The sequence below is a fragment of the Gossypium arboreum genome, chromosome 6, assembly GCF_025698485.1.
Source record: "Gossypium arboreum isolate Shixiya-1 chromosome 6, ASM2569848v2, whole genome shotgun sequence".
NCBI classification, from domain to species: Eukaryota; Viridiplantae; Streptophyta; class Magnoliopsida; order Malvales; family Malvaceae; genus Gossypium; species Gossypium arboreum.
In genome coordinates, this window is record NC_069075.1 from 16,096,710 (window position 1) to 16,114,015 (window position 17,306).

Below are 17,306 nucleotides of genomic sequence, written 5' to 3' on the forward strand. Positions count from 1 at the left end.
CATGTACCTAGGCTGATAAGATTTTATTTTGTAAATGATAAGAATGAGCATGAAAGATGTTGAAACATGGTATGAAATATGCATGTTTTGAAAGTTAAACTTACATGAGTTTGACTAGTATGATAATGTAGTATAATTTCGATATGAATTGTGGTACATAATCCTTAAGAGGTATTGAAGTGAATGAATGAATATTTGCTAAGTTTGAATGGCATAATGAATGATATTTGATTTAAGAACTACTAGTAAATGTTCGGGTGTAAATTAGATATGTTTAGCATGTGAAAATAGCTTAAAAATGGTTAAAAATCATGTTTTCACATGGCCAAGTCACATAGACGTATGGTCAGGCCGTGTGGCTCTCTGTTTATGTCACACGGGCTGTCCCCAAGGCCGTGTGTGCAAGTCAAATTTGTCCACGGCCTGGCCTTACGGCCATGGGAGCCCCACGGGCTGGCCACACGGCCATGTCCCAAGCCACACGGGCATATGACCCTATCTTTATGATAAAATTTCTAAAGTTGCTAACTTAATCCCGAATTACTTCTAAATCATATATTGGGCCCTGTAGGCCCATATTAGGGACTTTATAGTGTAATTTGAGAAGTTTTGAATTGGAATGCAAATTTTTTACTCAATCTTGCATAAATGCTAGTGTATATGTCCGGTAATGTCTTGTAATCCTATTCCGGTGACCGTTTGGGGTTAAAGGGTGTTACAATTATAGTCCCACTTAAAATATGCTTATTTGGGTCTTTCTTTGACTTTAACTATGATCATTTCAAGTGAGTTATGCAACACCCTTAACCCAAATCCGTCGTTGGTACAGGATTACAAAGCATTACCAGAGTTTACAAATCAAACAAACAGAAAATGCAAACATTTTATATCATATAGTAATCGTGTCAAAACCACTCAAAATCATACAGATTGTCCCTTATACAAGCCCACGATGCCCAAAATACGCATTGGAAATAAATTGGAACTAAATCAAAAACTCAAAATTTTTCGAAAACATTTAAAATTTTCAACACTACAAGGGTCACACGGCCGTGAATAACCAAAAATAACCAACCAAAAGTACCGAATGAACCAATGGATAGTGTGATATAGCTCTGACAAGGTTCCAACCTAAACGAGCTTCCGAATCACTATAAAACACAAAAAATAACACAGAGTAAACATTTAAGCTTAATAAGTTCGTATAATATAGAATTTAACTTACCATTTAACCACAATTTAAGTAAGTAAACATAACATCCCAACCAATTTGACCAAAAGCCTAAACTCATGTTCACCAACATATTAGCTATGTAAATCACATATAAAATCCAATACATATGGATAAATTCAACAAGTAATCATATTTCATATACATGTATTATTCATTTCAGATATCAATGTATCATGTAACATCACTTTCATGTATTTTATGTAAATACATGTAATAGTTCATATCGAACTCATATAATCTCATAACAGAACTGTGTCCATTGAACCATTTAGAATATCGTTAGATACGCAGGTAGTACACACGAGGTGTACTAAACTGTAATCCATCAATTCTTGTACATGTATGCTTATACGAGCTTTGAATTGGTATACTCTTACAAGCTATAAACGGTAAACTCCTCTGAGCTGAATAACAGTAAACTCCTCTAAGCTGAATAATGGTAAGCTCATGCGAGCTGAGATTGGTAACCCTAATTACATGTCATTTGTATCCTACGAATTTCTAATGTTCAAACGGGGTTCGATAGTCGTCGTACGTCATCGGATATGCAATCGGTATTCATATTACACAATTCACAAACATCTAATTTAATTTAAAACATATAAATGTACAATTTAATTACACGAACTTACCTTGATGAGTGCACTTAGATACGGATGCTACTAATTCGAGATGTTCTCTATTTTCCAATTTAATCTCTATTTGACAATTTTACTAAAAATTTATTTACAAAAGTTGTTTATCTAACAACAACCATTCATTTTCTTTCATCAAACTTCAAAACTCAAGCATGCTCATTAATGGAAAATCCTAATACTTTAACAGTTTCACAAATTAGTCCTCAGACTAGCTAGATTAAGCTACAACGATCCTGAAAACATAGATATTATCAAAAACGGACAAAAACCATACCTAAATGGACAATAGAAGCTTGGCTGAATGTTAAGGACAAAAATGGCTTTCTTCTTCTTCAAAATCGGTTGAAGAAACAAAATTAAAGATGACAACTTTAATTGTTTTATTTATTTTATCTTTATTTACTAATTTACTTAATTAACTTTGAAAACATTGATAATTACAAAATTGCCAAGCCATTATCAACCACTAACTCATTAATGGGATAATTACCATATAAGGACCTCTACTATTAAGTTCCATAGATATTTAATACCTTTATCTATTAGAACTTAACTTTTGTACTTTACGTGATTTAGTCCTTTTTAACAATGAACATGTAAACGATAAAATTTCTTAACGAAATTTTTATATGGTATTTCTATCATGCTATAGACATTAAAATAATAATAAAATAATTTTTTTAACCTTATATTTGTGTTCCTAAAACCACTATTCTAATTTCACTAAAAACGAACCGTTACAAGTTAACCGAGACTCAAAAAAGAAAAGTTGCTTGAAGTTCTTAAAAAGTTCAAAAGGGCAATCGAGAGGACTATCGTAGATATTTGAGGCATTGGTCTTTCTCTGTGCATACATAAAATCTTATTAGAAGATGCTAAAAAGGAAGCAAATGATGTACAGAAAAGACTAAACCCGATAATGAAAGAAGTAGTCAAGAAGGAAATCATGAAATGGTTAGATGTGGGGATTATTTACCCCATCTCTGCCAGCTCTTGGGTGAGTCCGATTCAATGCCAAAGAAAAAGGGAATCACAGTTGTAGAAAATAAAAATAATGAGATGGCCCCAACACAGACAGTTATCGACTAGCGAATTTGTGTGGATTGTTGAAAGTTGAATAGAGTAACTTGGAAAGACAATTTTTCATTGTCATTCTTAGATCAGATGTTAGATATTCTTGTGGGGCGAGAGTACTATTATTTCTTCGATGGATATTCGGGGTACAACCAGATAGTTGTAGCTCCATAAGATCAGTACAAAACCCCTTTCACTTGACCATACGATACGTTTGCTTTCCTAAGAATGTGTTTTGGTTTATACAATGCGCCTGCAACTTTTCAAAGGTGCATGATGACAATATTTACTGACATGGTTAAGCAATTTTTGGAATTATTCATGGATGACTTTTCAAGTTTTGGGATTCTTATGACGACTATTTGAATAATTTGGCCATGGTGCTTAAAAAGTGTGAGGAAAACAAACTTGTCCTTAACTAGGAGAAATGTAATTTTATGGTTAAGGAAGGTATCGTATTAGGATACAAATATCAAGATAGGGAAAAAGCAGTAATCAATTTTTTCAAAAAGCTCCCACCTCTTATTTTAATAAAAAGGCGTTAGGAGTTTTCTAGGTCATACTGGATTCTATCAGAGGTTCATCAAGGACTTTTCCAAAATCTCCAAGCCACTTTGCAATTTATTGGAGAAAGACACAACATTTAACTTTGATGAGGAATGCCTAAAAGCTTTTGAAGACTTGAAACATTGATTAATTTCGGCACCGATCATTGTTACACCATATTGGAATTCTCCTTTTGAGTTGATATGCGACACTAGCGACTTCATAGTAAGAGTTGTAATGGTACAGCGAAGGAATAATATCCTATCTATCACGTACGTTGAACCTTAATAGGAGAATAATTGAACTACACAGTAACTGAAAAAGAGCTACTTGTTATCATTTTTACTTTTGATAAATTTTGTTCTTATCTTGTAAGGACTAAGCCAACGGTCTATACTAATCATTCTGCCATAAAATATCTACTTGCGAAAAAAGATGCTAAATCGAGATTAATTTGATGGGTGCTTTTACTCCAAGAATTTGATCTTGATATTCAAGACAGAAAGGGGGTGGAGAATCAAGTGGCAGATCATCTGTCAAGATTGGAGCAACAAGAGGAAACTCATTCCCTTATTCCTATTAATGAATATTTCCTACATGAAGACATCTTTAAGGTAAGCCATATATATGAAACTCCTTGTTTTGTTAACTTTTTAGCCAGTAGACTTATGCTTCTAGAGATGACACACTAACAGCGGAAGAAATTCTTACATGATGTGTGGTTCTATTCTTGGGAGGAACCATATTTATTCAAGCAGTGTGCAGATTAGATGATTAAAAGGTGTGCAGCTAAAAGTGAGGTGAAGGATATCCTTTACCACTTTCATTCATCTCTATGTGGAGGACATTTCAAGGGTACATGTACGGCAACCAAGGTGTTACAAGTTGAGTTCCTCTAACTGACATTGTCTAGGGATGCACATACATATGTTAGGAAATTCAATCGGTGTCAACAGGTTGGACATATTTCAAGAATGTATGAAATGTCTTTGAATAATATCCTTGAAGTGGAATTGTTTGATGTATAAGGCATCAATTTTATTAGTCCATTCCTTCCATCTTATCGTAATTCATACAATTTGGTAGCAGTCAATTACGTTTCCAAATGGGTGAAGGCCAACAAATAACTCTAAGGTGTTCATGCGTTTTTTTATAGAAACACGCATTCACTTGATTTGGGACTTCAATGGATATAATCAGTGACGAAGGGACTCACTTTATGAATAAGTGGCTACCCTGGTTATTATATAAATATAATGTGAAGTAAAAGGTTGCTACGACTTATCACCCGCAGACTAATAGGCAAGTTGAGTTGTCAAACAGAGAAATAAAAAACATATTAGAGAACGTGGTGTGTCTGAATCGAAAAGACTAGTCCTAGAGTCTTGACGACACCTTGTGAGCCTACCAAACAGCATTCAAAACACCATTGTAGATTTCTCTCTATCGCTTGTTATTTGGAAAAGCTTGTCATTTACTAGTGGAACTTGAACATAGAGCTTATTGGGCTCTTAAGCAACTCAATTTGAATTTGAAGCTTGCTGATAAGAAATGGATGTTGCAACTCAATGTATTAGAAGAGATGAGACTCTTTTCTCATGAAAATGCCAAAATATTCAAAGAGAAAATGGAGATGAGGCATGACAAGCACATCGAGTCCCAAGAATTTGAAGAAGGTCAACAAGTTTTACTATACAACTCCAAACTAAAGTTCTTCCCAAGAAAACTTAAGTCCCAATGGTCAGAGCCTTTCACAATCATCAAAGTATTCCCATACGAAGTAGTCGAGTTGCAGAATGACAAAGAAGGAGCGTTTAAAGTTAACGATCAACGGTTGAATGATTTTTGGAGTGGTGAACTTGAGCGGAATAAAACTTAACTCACATATTTTAGAAGCAACCAGAATAATATATAGGATTAGGAGTCCTAATTAAAATAGTAACCTAAACAACATAAGGTGAGGCCAATTTGACCTATAAAAAAAGAAATAAGGTTTTATTATTCTTTTTCATGTTTGTTCATTGTTTTGTTTTTACTCAATGACAACCCTTTTTGTCTTCATTCAACTGTAGCCACCCTTTTCATACTTAAAGAACTACCTCTCATAATTAACGATCATCATTCCCCTGTTCATCGTCGATAATCGTCTTTCACTGAACCAGGCATCCTCTAGCATTGTGGTGCACCTCCAGCAGCCACTCTCGTGTAGTCTTCTGTCTAGGTGCCCCTCGAATAGCAACATGCCACTGCCCCAACGCTCGACCATGTTCCACTAGCATTGTGTAGACAACACGACAAGCCACCTATCCATACCGGTGTTTATTCCACTATAGGTCAACTGCTCATATAATTTTCATGACATCACCACCATCAACAGAGTTTATATTCTTGTCCGTTCAACCTCTCGCAGCCCTCGAGTCAGTGTTGTTCTTTTTAGTTTCACTCTTCAACATTGTGACTAGCTCTTTTTCAGGCAAATAAATTGACTTCACAACCATGTCTCATAAAAGAAAATGGTCGACTCCTTATATTGAAAGCTTTAAGACGTTCTAGTGTGTCGAGGCGAGATAGCGATTCCAAACCATCTTTCAGAGACAACCAATGCTCCCAAACAAAGGTTCCATGTTGGCATGTAATGACAGACTCACCATGCCATCGTTTATACGAAAATTGGTCGACGGGCTTAATTGAAAATAATTTTGTGATGTCAGGACGCCTCTTAATGAAGACATTGTTCATGAGTTTTATGCAACCCTCACTCTATCCACAAAAAAATCAATTCAAGTAAAACAAAAGAAAATCATACCTGACTTCAACAACCATCAACGCATTATTTGGGTTACCAAATATAGATGACAATGATTACTCAATCAAGCTATAAAATGCCGACAATGAGTTCCTTAGGGAAGTCTTATGAGAGATAACGGCTCCTAGAACTGAATGGGTAATCTCGAGGAAAAGAAATCATTCCTGTTGAAAGGAGTTTCTGATCCCAGATGCAAAGGTATAGTTCTACTTTTTACAGTCAAGCCTAATGCCCTTATCACATGGCTTCACGATCTCAATGGAACAGATGCTCCTATTGTATGTCATATTAACAGAAAGGTCTATTAATGTGGGGAAGCTAATCCTCAAGGAGATATGATATTGTGCTATAAAGCAAACAGGGTATGTGTATTCTCCCTCGCTTATCACTCTGCTGTGTCGAAAAACTCGTGTATTAATGAGAATAGTTGTATAAATGCAAGTGGTATTGCTCGAGTAATGGGTGATATTGCTTGACAAGTGCGAGCAAAACAATCTATTGACCTAGATGCAACATCTAGAAATCCTTCCTCTAGCACCACCGCACAACCATATTTGTCGACCATTATGGATATGTTACAACACATGGAAAGGAAACAAGCAGCTTATTGGAGATATGTTAAAGTTCAAGATGACTCGTTGGGGTGTGTGTTCGAAAAGGTCTTTCACAAACCTTTCAATTTATTACCTCAATTCTCAGATTTGTTAGTTTTTAGACAAGGTATTTACATTTAATTTTGAGGAAGTTAGAAAGGGGTATTGGTATTTGTAACAGCCCGTTTTTTAGTCAAATTAGAATAATAGTTTCAGAACCATAAATCTAATGTCAAAATATTTATTTTATTATTTTATTTAATTTTATAGCATAATAAAATTATTGTGTGAAAGTTTCGTAAAGAAATTTTACTGTTTGAATGCTTAATTCGGTAAAAAAGGACTAAATTGCGTAAAGTGTAAAATGCATGTTCTATTAGTTAAAGGTATTAAATTGCTATAGATCATTAAATTAGAAGTCCTTATGTTGTAAATATACCATTGATAACATGAGTGTACAATTTTGGACAACCATTATGTGAATTTAATGGTTTAACATTAAGGTTAATTTGTTAAAATGTTTAATAATATTATATTAAATAAAGCAAAGTTAATTTAAAACATTATTATCATCTTCATGCACCAAAAATTGGAAGAAAAAGAAGCTAACTTAGTGTTTTAAATTTGGAAACCTTGAATTCTTCAATTAGGTATGTATTTTGACTCAGTTTTAAGTGATTTTTATATTTTTGAGATCGTTAGTTCGTATTCTAGTTAGCCTGTACCTTATATTTTGAAATTATTAAAGATTTTTCATGTTGCCATTGTTGAATGTTTGAGTAATTGGATGTTTGATGATGGATTTTGAATATTTGTTAATAGTTAAACTAGTTTTGTAAAGTGATTTTTGATAAAAGTGTCAAAAAGGGATTAAATTGTGAAAATGTAAAATGTAGTGGTTAAAAGTGTGAAATAATCAAAGATATGAGTTGCTAAAAGTCCCTATGAAATTCAACTAGCATGAAATTGTACTAAATTGCATGAATTTGCAATTTTATGTGAAAATGACTAAATTATAGAAATATGAAAAGTATAAGGGTCAACGTGTAAATGTGCCAAACTTATGTATTATGGGCTGAATTGAATTTATTAAATACTGAATGTACTGAATTTGATAATATATAGATCAAGATAAGCAGAGATTAAGTTTAGATCGGGGAAAAGGAAAGATTGACGAATAGCCGTTAGTTGTTATCCGAACAATACGAGGTAAGTTCGTATAATTAGAATCGAACTTTTAAATATTTGTATTTATTTGAAATGTATGTATATAATTGAGGAATTGATATACTTGGAATACGAGTGCCTAATTGACATAGATTGATGGTTACCGAGCCCCATTTAAACCGTATAAATTCGTAGGATAAGAATGACATGTCACTAGGGTTACCGATTTGGTTGAGCTCCTGCATTTGTTGTGGACTCACCAAAGCTCGTATGAGCTTACTAATGTTTTAGCTCGTCAGAGCTTACTGTTTTAGCTTAATAGAGCTTACTGTCCATCAACTCAGGAAAAGCTTACCGATCTTGGCTCAAAAGAGTGAAAATGATAATGAATTGACGGAATACTGATGTATATCACCCGAATATCCTTTGTAGTTCTAATGGGTTCAACGGGCATTAATACTATTTATACTAATGAGTACTGTTATTGAGTGACTTACTGATTCTATGATTGAGAGTGAAATGTTGACTATGATGTACATGATATATGAATTTGGTATGATATGTATATATATTGAGTATTAAATTGAGATAGTTGATGATTTCATGTATTTATATGACTAACCTATTCATGAATGCTTGTGTTAAGCATTTGGAAATTGTAATGAGTTTACCTTATTTATTTAACTTGATTTGGTATTAATGCTAAGTTTAATTCTGAATTATACAGACTTACTAAGCTATAAAACTTACTCTGTTTCTTTTTCTATATTTTATAGAGGTTCGTTAGTTCATTCGTTTCGGACAAGTCGAAATTTGATATCACACTATCTAATTGTCGATTGGTACTTTTGAACTTGTGGATAATTGTAAATATGGCATGTATAGGCTAGTTTTAAAGATGATAAATATGGTTACTTGAAATCATGATTTTGGTATATTTTGTATAAAGGTTAAGCCATGTGATTTGGCTAATCTTGATAGTATATTTTAGTATGTTTTGTCAAATGTTTGATGGAATGGAAAATATGCAAATTGTGCCTTGAAGTTTATTAAAATATGATTCAATAGAAAAACTAACAAAATGATTGATTGAAAGGAAATTATTAAAATAATATTAATAGCTTGAAGTTTTAATTAAAATGTTTTGAAGTTTAAAACAAATTTTAAATTTGACCTTAAGGAAATTTGATAAAATTAACCCTAAAAATAATTATATCAAAAGTATTTCTTGTTTAGTTTTTAAGATAACTTTATATATTTAAAATACTACTAAATAGTAAACATTAAAATAATATTAAGATATAATTTTTTAATGAGACCGCTTTATAACACTTTTTTTTTGTTTTCCCTGTCTGCTTGGGTGGCACGTTTGCTTCTTGGTTTTCTCTACAAGATTAGTTTTTTTTGGTTTTTTGGTGAGTTGCGGAGGTTTGAAGTGAGTGAACGATGGAAGAGGAGTTAGTGATCTCAACATAGTCGACAAAAAGAAAGAGTCGGTACTGGCTCAAGAAAATGAAGAAGTGATTGAAGAGGATTACAATCTGTTTCTAGTAAGACGAGTGTTAACAGATAGTGTAGTACATTTCCCATCGATGAGGAATGTTTTGGCAGATCTATGGCACCCGTTGGGCGGGGTGGCCAATACGGAGATTAGAAAGAAACGAGTTCTATTTTGTTTTTATAATAAGATAAATTTGAATAGGGTGATAGATGGAACACCCTAGTTTTTTAATAGGCACCTTATTATTTTTCATAAGTTGGAGAAAGAAGAGGATCAATTGCAAGTTCCTCTTATTTATGCTATCTATTGGGTGCACGTCCATAACCTGCCATTGGGTTTCATGTCAGAAGGGGTGGCACGTCAATTTGGGAACTTTATTGGGAAACTTTTAGAATATGATGTTACGTTAGTGACAAAGAGGGTGAAGAAGTTCATGCATATAATGGTGCAGTTGGATGTCCAAAACCCACTGAAGAGGAAGAAACGTGTTGTTTTCGAGCAAAATAAATCTACATATGCGCTTTTTTAATATCAAAAGATAACTTTGTTATATTTTTTATGCTATAAATTGGGTCATGGGGAAAACTTTTACCCTGTACGATTAATTATGGGGTGGCAGCTCCACCAACGAGGGCAGTGTCGGCTACCGATAGATGGCTGAGGGACAACTTTGGGGATGGAAGTAGGATAGTGATGGAGTTTGAATGGGGGAAAAGAAAGGAGTTGTTTTGAGGATATACAAACTGCTCATTCTAATCAGATAAGAGGATGAGGTTTGGAGGGTTATCAGGATAAGATAGTTAGAAACGTTGTTCAAGCAAACAAGGAAATGAGAGATGGGTTAGGATGAGGGTTAGGCTCTAATAAGGTAAAAGGAGTGGATCTGAGGATGGAAGAGATGCCTATTGAATTCGTAAATGGGAAGAAAAGGCAATGGGTGTAACATGTGGACTATACGGCCCTGGATAATAAAGATTCAATGGACTCGTACTTGGTTAATGAAATATCAATGACCGCTATTAAGCATGTCGGTCGGTCAAAATGAAAACTTTAAACTGGAATGTTAGTGGTCTGGGTAGCCAGGGGCTATTAGACCTCTCAAAAATAGGTTGAGACAAATCTAGCCTCGGTTACTGTTTCTTATTAAAACAAAAGTTAGTGCTCAACGTATGGAACGAATAAGGAGGAAGTGGTTTTTTTAATGGATTTTATGTGGATGCTAAAGGATCAAGATGGGGGGTTTCGTTGGGGTGGAAGGATGGATTGACTATTTATTTAAAAAAAATTTCTAAGTCTCACATAGACATTGAAGTGGATGAAAGAGAAAGAGTGACTCTTTAAATGTTTACTGGGTTCTATGGTTCCCTTATGGAGCATTTAAGAAGTGAATCATGGAATGTTCTACAGTAGTGAGTAGTAGTTGTTATCCTTAGCTAGTGTTGGGGATTTTAATGAGATGATGTTTTCTTTTGAGAAAAATAGGGCATTTCCATAAAAAGAGACAGATGTTTGCTTTTCAAGAAGTACTGGAGGAGTGTAACCTGAGCGATTTGGGGTTCTTTAGACAGTGGTTTACTTGGGAAAGGGGAAGGTTACAAAAACAATTATAAGAGGAAGGCTAGATAGAGGGTAACTGATTTGGCATGGTGGGATCTTTTCCCGAGGTATTCAATGAATTATTTTCAACATGGTTTTTCATATTATTGTTCGATTTTAATTAATACAGTTGGACGTAGGAGGGTTAACCCAATATCGTGATATTTTTAGTTTCGGTTCAATGTGGATTGGATGTTGGAAAAGGGATTTGAGGATCAGTTAAAAAGATGTTGAGAGTCGAATGGAAATGAGCTTCCAACAAAGGTTGATGATCTAGGAGATGCGCTGAGTAGGTAGGCCAAAACAAGTCAGGTAGTTCAAAATCGTAAGAAGGTAAATTTGAATTCTAGGATGAGTGAATTGAATAAGAAAGTTCCAAATGATGAGACTCTGGCAAAAATTACGGAGGTCAAGGTGGCTTTAAATATGGAAGCAGATAGGGTAGATTTATTTTGGGAACAATAAGCAAGAGTCAATTGGCTCCAAATAGGGGATTGTAATACTATTTTCTTTCATAGTTTTGCCTCTTCCCCAAGAAGAACGAATTTTGTTAGAAGGTTGGAGGATGGGAGAAGAGATTAGGTTAGTGGGGAAAAGAAGATAGTTGGACTTGCAACGAGTTATTTCAAAAAGTTGTTCACATCAAAACCAGTAAGGAGTTGTGATCGTTTACTTGCTAGAGTTCAACCTTGTATTTTTAAAAGTCAAATGAAGAATTAATGGTTGAGTTTCGAGTTGATGAAATGGTGGAAACGGTGAAATCTATGGCACCACTCAAGGCGTCAAGTAAGGATGGTTTCCCGATGTTCTTTTATCAAAAATTTTGGCATGTTGTAAAGAATAATGTTGTTAGGTACTGTTTGAAGGTGCTGAATGGTCGAAGGGATATGGAGGAAGTGAATCAAACGAATATTGTGCTGATTCCTAAAGTGCCTATGCCAAAAAATATAGGCTCGTTTAAACCTATTAGTCTTTGTAATGTTATTTACAATTTTATTTCTAAAATGTTGGTTAATAGGTTTTGGTGGGTCCTCAACTTTTGTATTGATAAAAAACAAGGTGCGTTTGTATCAAGTAGACAGATTATTGATAATATATTGTGACCTATGAAATTTTGCACTCTTTTAAAAAGAAAAGGGAGGATTCTATTAGATCTTTTGCTTTAGAACTTGATATGTAATAGCTCGTTTTTAGTCAACTGGAACAGTGATTTTAGAACCACAAATTCGAGGTCAAAATAATATTTTATTATTATTTTAATGTTTACAGCATGATAGTATGATGGTGTAAAAAATTTTATCGTTTGAATGCTTAATTTGATAAAAAGGACTAAATCGCAAAAAGTGTAAAACTTATGTTCTATTAGCTAAAGGTATCTAATAGCTATAAAACTTTAAAGTGGAAGTCCTTCTGTGATAATTAGACCATTTATGTTGATAGTGGATGTGCATGGCTTGGTATAAGTGAAAATTTTAATAATTTTAAAGGTTAATTAAGTAATTTGGTATTAAAGTTAAAATAAATAAAACAAAACCATTATTTTGTGTCATCTTCTTCTTCAACTGATTCTAACCTAGAAAAAGCCATGGATATGTTCAGCCAAGCTTCTTAGCTCAATTGGTAAGTGAATTTTGTCTCATTTTTAATGATTTCAATATTTTTGAGATCGTTGCAACTTAATCTAGCTAACCTAGGGACTAATTTGCTTAAAGGTTTAAGATTTTTCCATTGATGAATTTATGTATGTTTTGATGTTTGATAATAGAAAATTCATACTTGTTGTTAGATAAACAACATTTGTAAAGTGATTTCTGACAAAATTGTCAATTAGGGATTAAATTGTGAAATTTGTAAATTTTGTGATTAAATAGTGAAATAAATGAAAAATATGGGCTACTAGAGACCTAATTGAAATTCAATTAGCATGGGTTTAGTTTGAATTGCATGAATTTGTAATTTTATGAAATAAGAACTAAATTGTAAAAAAATGTGAAATATTAGGGGGAAAAAAGTAAAGTTGCCTTAATGTGTATTTTGGACTAAATTGAATAGAGTGATAATTAAATAAGTTAATTTTGATTACATTTAGATCAAGAAAAGCGAAATATGAATTTAAATCGGGGAAAGAACAAAGTTTCAAACTAATCGACTTGTTTCATCATTTTTGTATTTGAAGTAAGTTCGTATGTAATAAGCATTATTATATTTTTATTTTAAATGCTTTAATATTGAATAAATTTTGAATACAACACTACGAACATGTTCAACTACGATTCGGCAAGTGTGAAATCCCGGTTGAACCTTAAGAATAAATTAGGATACAAATGACATGTCATCAGGGGTTATGTGATTTGGGTGCTGGTTCGTACATTCTACTAGTGGCTGAGTTATCCGGCATGTGTTGCGGATGCTCGTGAGCTTGCATGAGCAGCATTGTGTAGTTTCCTCATAACCGTCAGCTTGCGTGAACAGACCCGTTGATAGCTCGAAGGTGAGCATTATTGAGATATGATATTGAGATAATTTCGGCTATGTATTGGCACTTCGGTGCAAGATTTATTGAGATAGCTTCGGTTATATATATATTGGCACTTAGAGTGTTAGATTCCCGGGTATTTATATTATTCCAAATTGTTCAATAGGTATATCAAAAATATGAAATGGTGAGAAATAAATGTGTATCAATACAGGTATGTACATAAATTAAATATGCATTGAACATATGAAAGAATTGAGTTCATGGTTAAATAGATGATTGAAAATATGTTAACATTGTGGTTATATATATTTTGTAGTATTTTGTATGCATATTTTGAATGGTAACTAAATGGTGAGTTTTGCTTATTATCAATTTATACGAGCTTACTAAGCTTTATAGCTTACATCGTTTATTTTTCGTGTTTTATAGTGAAATCAAAACTAGCTCGGATTCGGGGTTCATCGGAGACTTCGTCACACTATCCTACTATCACTTTGGTACTTTTGAACTTAAATGTTTTTAAGTATATGGCATGTATAGGATTATGGTCATTTTGATATATAGTTTGGTAATGAATTTAGTTATTTGAAATGGCTTGTAAATGTTAATATTTTGGTTTTGTATATAACCATGAGAGTTGACTTAATTTAATTGATGTAGTTATGCATTCATATGTCCATATGGCTTTAGTTATGTGTTTATTAATGGATATGTGATGCTTGATGATAATTAGTAATTAAGGATACTAAATGGTTGAGATATGAAAATTGCTATGTTTGAATTATAGGTAAAATAATACATGTTTGAAATGTAACCATATTGATGATTTAAGAATGTGATATTTTGGTATAAATTGAATGACATATTGTGATATAGTGTGCCTTGTATTTGTTGGTATTAAAATGATTTAAACGATGCTTGGCTGAGGTTGACTGAATGCATATTTATGTCTTGTTTTGGTACCATCTGGTTTGGTGTAGATGTATACAAATTTGAGTGGAAAAATGGCTTGGTAGATAACCTATTTTTGTCCACACAAGCAGAGATACGACCGTGTGTCTCAGCCGTGTGTGACACACAGTCAGATTACACGACCGTGTGTCCCCTAGTGTTGAAATAGAAATCAAGTCCGTATGCTCCACACGGCCTAACACATGGACGTGTAACTTGGCTATGTAGCATAAGTCAAAATTAGTTAATTTTGATAATTGCTCAGTTATTTAAGTGGCAATGTCGAATTAGAGTTGCAAGATCAAGTAGAAAGTGTGTTAAGTGTGTGGATTTCAAAAAATCCGAAAAGGTATCGTGGTTTTCCAACAATGGGTGTGGCGAAGGAAGAAACATCATTTTGTTGATATTAAAGAGAGATTTATTAAAAAGATCAAGTAGTTTATTTGCATGACTGATAAAGGCAAAATATTACCCTGGGGGATTTTATGAGTGCAAGGTTGGGTTCTTACCCTTCATATACTTGGAAAAGTATTTGCGGTGCCCGAAGGTTGCTAAACATGGTACAGGCTAGAAGATTAAGAATGGTTCATTGGTGAATATTTGGAATGTTGTGTGGCTGTCAAGTCTTAATGATGGCAGAGTGCACATTCAAAATATTGACATAAGATATACAACTGTCTTAGGAAGCACGAAGTCATTCAAGACTTGTTCGGTGATGAGCAAGTGGAGAGGATCTTGTCAATCCCACTGGTTTATAGTGTGCATACGGATGAAGCGATATGGATGAGAGACAACACTGGGGCTCATACAACGAAGAGTGGATACAAGTGGCTTATTACAAAGGGACAAAGTTTGTTGGGAGGTAACAATACAATCTGTGATTTTAAATACTTTCTATACAAGATTGTGGAGTTTAAACATTCCCAGCAAAATTCGAATAGGATTATGGAAAATAGCTAATGAATTTATGCCTACTTTATGTATATTGAAAATACGGAAACATGCAAGGGATCCTCTTTGTCCAGTATGTAAAGTTGAGGAGGAGTCTTTGGCTCATCTGTTTTGGGAATGTGCCTTCACAACGCAAGTCCTACAGGAAATAGGAGTGGTTTTCTTGACCACAGATCGGGAGCAAAATTGGAAACAATGGTTGGCAGTAGGGTTCGTAAATAGCAGTATATTGATGTGCAGGAAATTAGCTCTTTCCTATTGGGATTTATAGTACAATCAAAATAGGGTGTATCATGAAGGGGTAAGGGAACGGGTGCAGGATGTTATGGTGTTCATTAATCCCTACAGTTTAGAAATAGAATAGCTAAAAGAGTTATCCAGTTTCATGCACAGGCCAAAATATGCTAGTTGGGAGCCACCAGATGGTGAGACTGTTAAGGTTAACTTTGATGCTTCTTTCCAACAACAGTAATATAATCCAGTTCGGGGATAATAGTACAAAATAAAGAGGATTTGGTGATGGCAATGTTTGTTTACCCATGGGAGAATATTCTGAGTCCGAACATGGCAGAGGCGCGAGCGTGTCTACAGGCGGTTATTTTTGCGAAGGAGCTAGGGTCTAAGGAGGTCTATGTGGAAGGAGATGCTTTATCTGTTATTAAAAAGCTAAGATCTGCGGAAGAAGATAGATCAAACATCAGCAATCTAATAAGAGAAATTAAAAGCAGAGCCTCCAATTTTCGAAGTTTAATGTTTCGATTTGTACCTTGATGTGCACATGTTGGCGACGGAGAGTCGGCAATATGATTCTCCTATATACCGGATGGAAAAAGTCCCAAAGGAGGTGGAAAGGTTTGTTAACTAGGATAGGATGGGGGTTGAAGTGAGTCGACAAGAGTTGTAGTGACTGAGCCCGGAAGTAAAGTAGCGGTCGAGAGTCCGATGAACTTAGCGGCTTACAAAAGGGTTGGGTTGCATTGAGATGACACCCGGGATTGAAGGAGAAAATTGGCTACCTCTATGTTTCACTGATGCAAGAAAGCGTTTCTGGTAGTTTCTTGGAGAAGAATAAAGGGTTTCTGGCCTAGGTTCTCTTTGTTTTCTAGTTTTGATTTTTTTCAGTTGTGTTTTCTGGTTTTCCTGCATCGTCTTTATGTTTTCATTAATTTTGCTTTCTGTTTTTTATTCCTCGAGGCATCGCTTGGTCAACCAATAGTTGGAAGACATCTGAAAGATAAGGCAATGATGGAGGGTTATGTAACCTTCTCTTTTCTGTCCAATTTTAAATGCATCAGTTGGTTTTTGTTTCAAAAAAAATACTACTGAATATATTAAAACTTTTTCTACTAAATATTATATGTAATATATAATAATAATTATTTAAAATTATTATATCAATATACTTTGGAATATAACTTTTATACGTATTTATTTTATTTGTTATATAATGATTTTAAATTTAAATATTATTTTATTTTTACATATATTAACAATATTTTATTATAAATCAAAAATAATTTGTTTTACACGTTCAAAAATATTATATATTATTAACTGAATCTTAACTCGACTAGCATTAACATTATTACCTATGCAAGAATGTGTTTTCAAATACATTAAAACAGATCTTATTTAAGAATTGAACATAAATTGTGAATAATCATAACAATTATATCAAAAATAATATTTTATATTTTATACATATAATTTTATGCAAGGGTAAAATATGGATTTCAATTTTCCCCTACCCATTTTTATCACTTCATTCTA

At 33.7% G+C, this 17,306-nt stretch overlaps 1 long non-coding RNA gene across 1 annotated transcript; it reads right to left on the reverse strand.

Moving 5' to 3' along the window:
* Positions 1-865: 865 nt before the first annotated feature.
* Positions 866-16,824, reverse strand: LOC108470562 (uncharacterized). The gene is made up of 3 exons (XR_001869346.2): positions 16,303-16,824; positions 16,074-16,209; positions 866-1,151 (listed from the first exon to the last, which is right to left on the reverse strand). It is a non-coding gene; the product is annotated as an uncharacterized LOC108470562 (long non-coding RNA).
* Between the last annotated feature and the right edge of the window lie 482 nt (positions 16,825-17,306).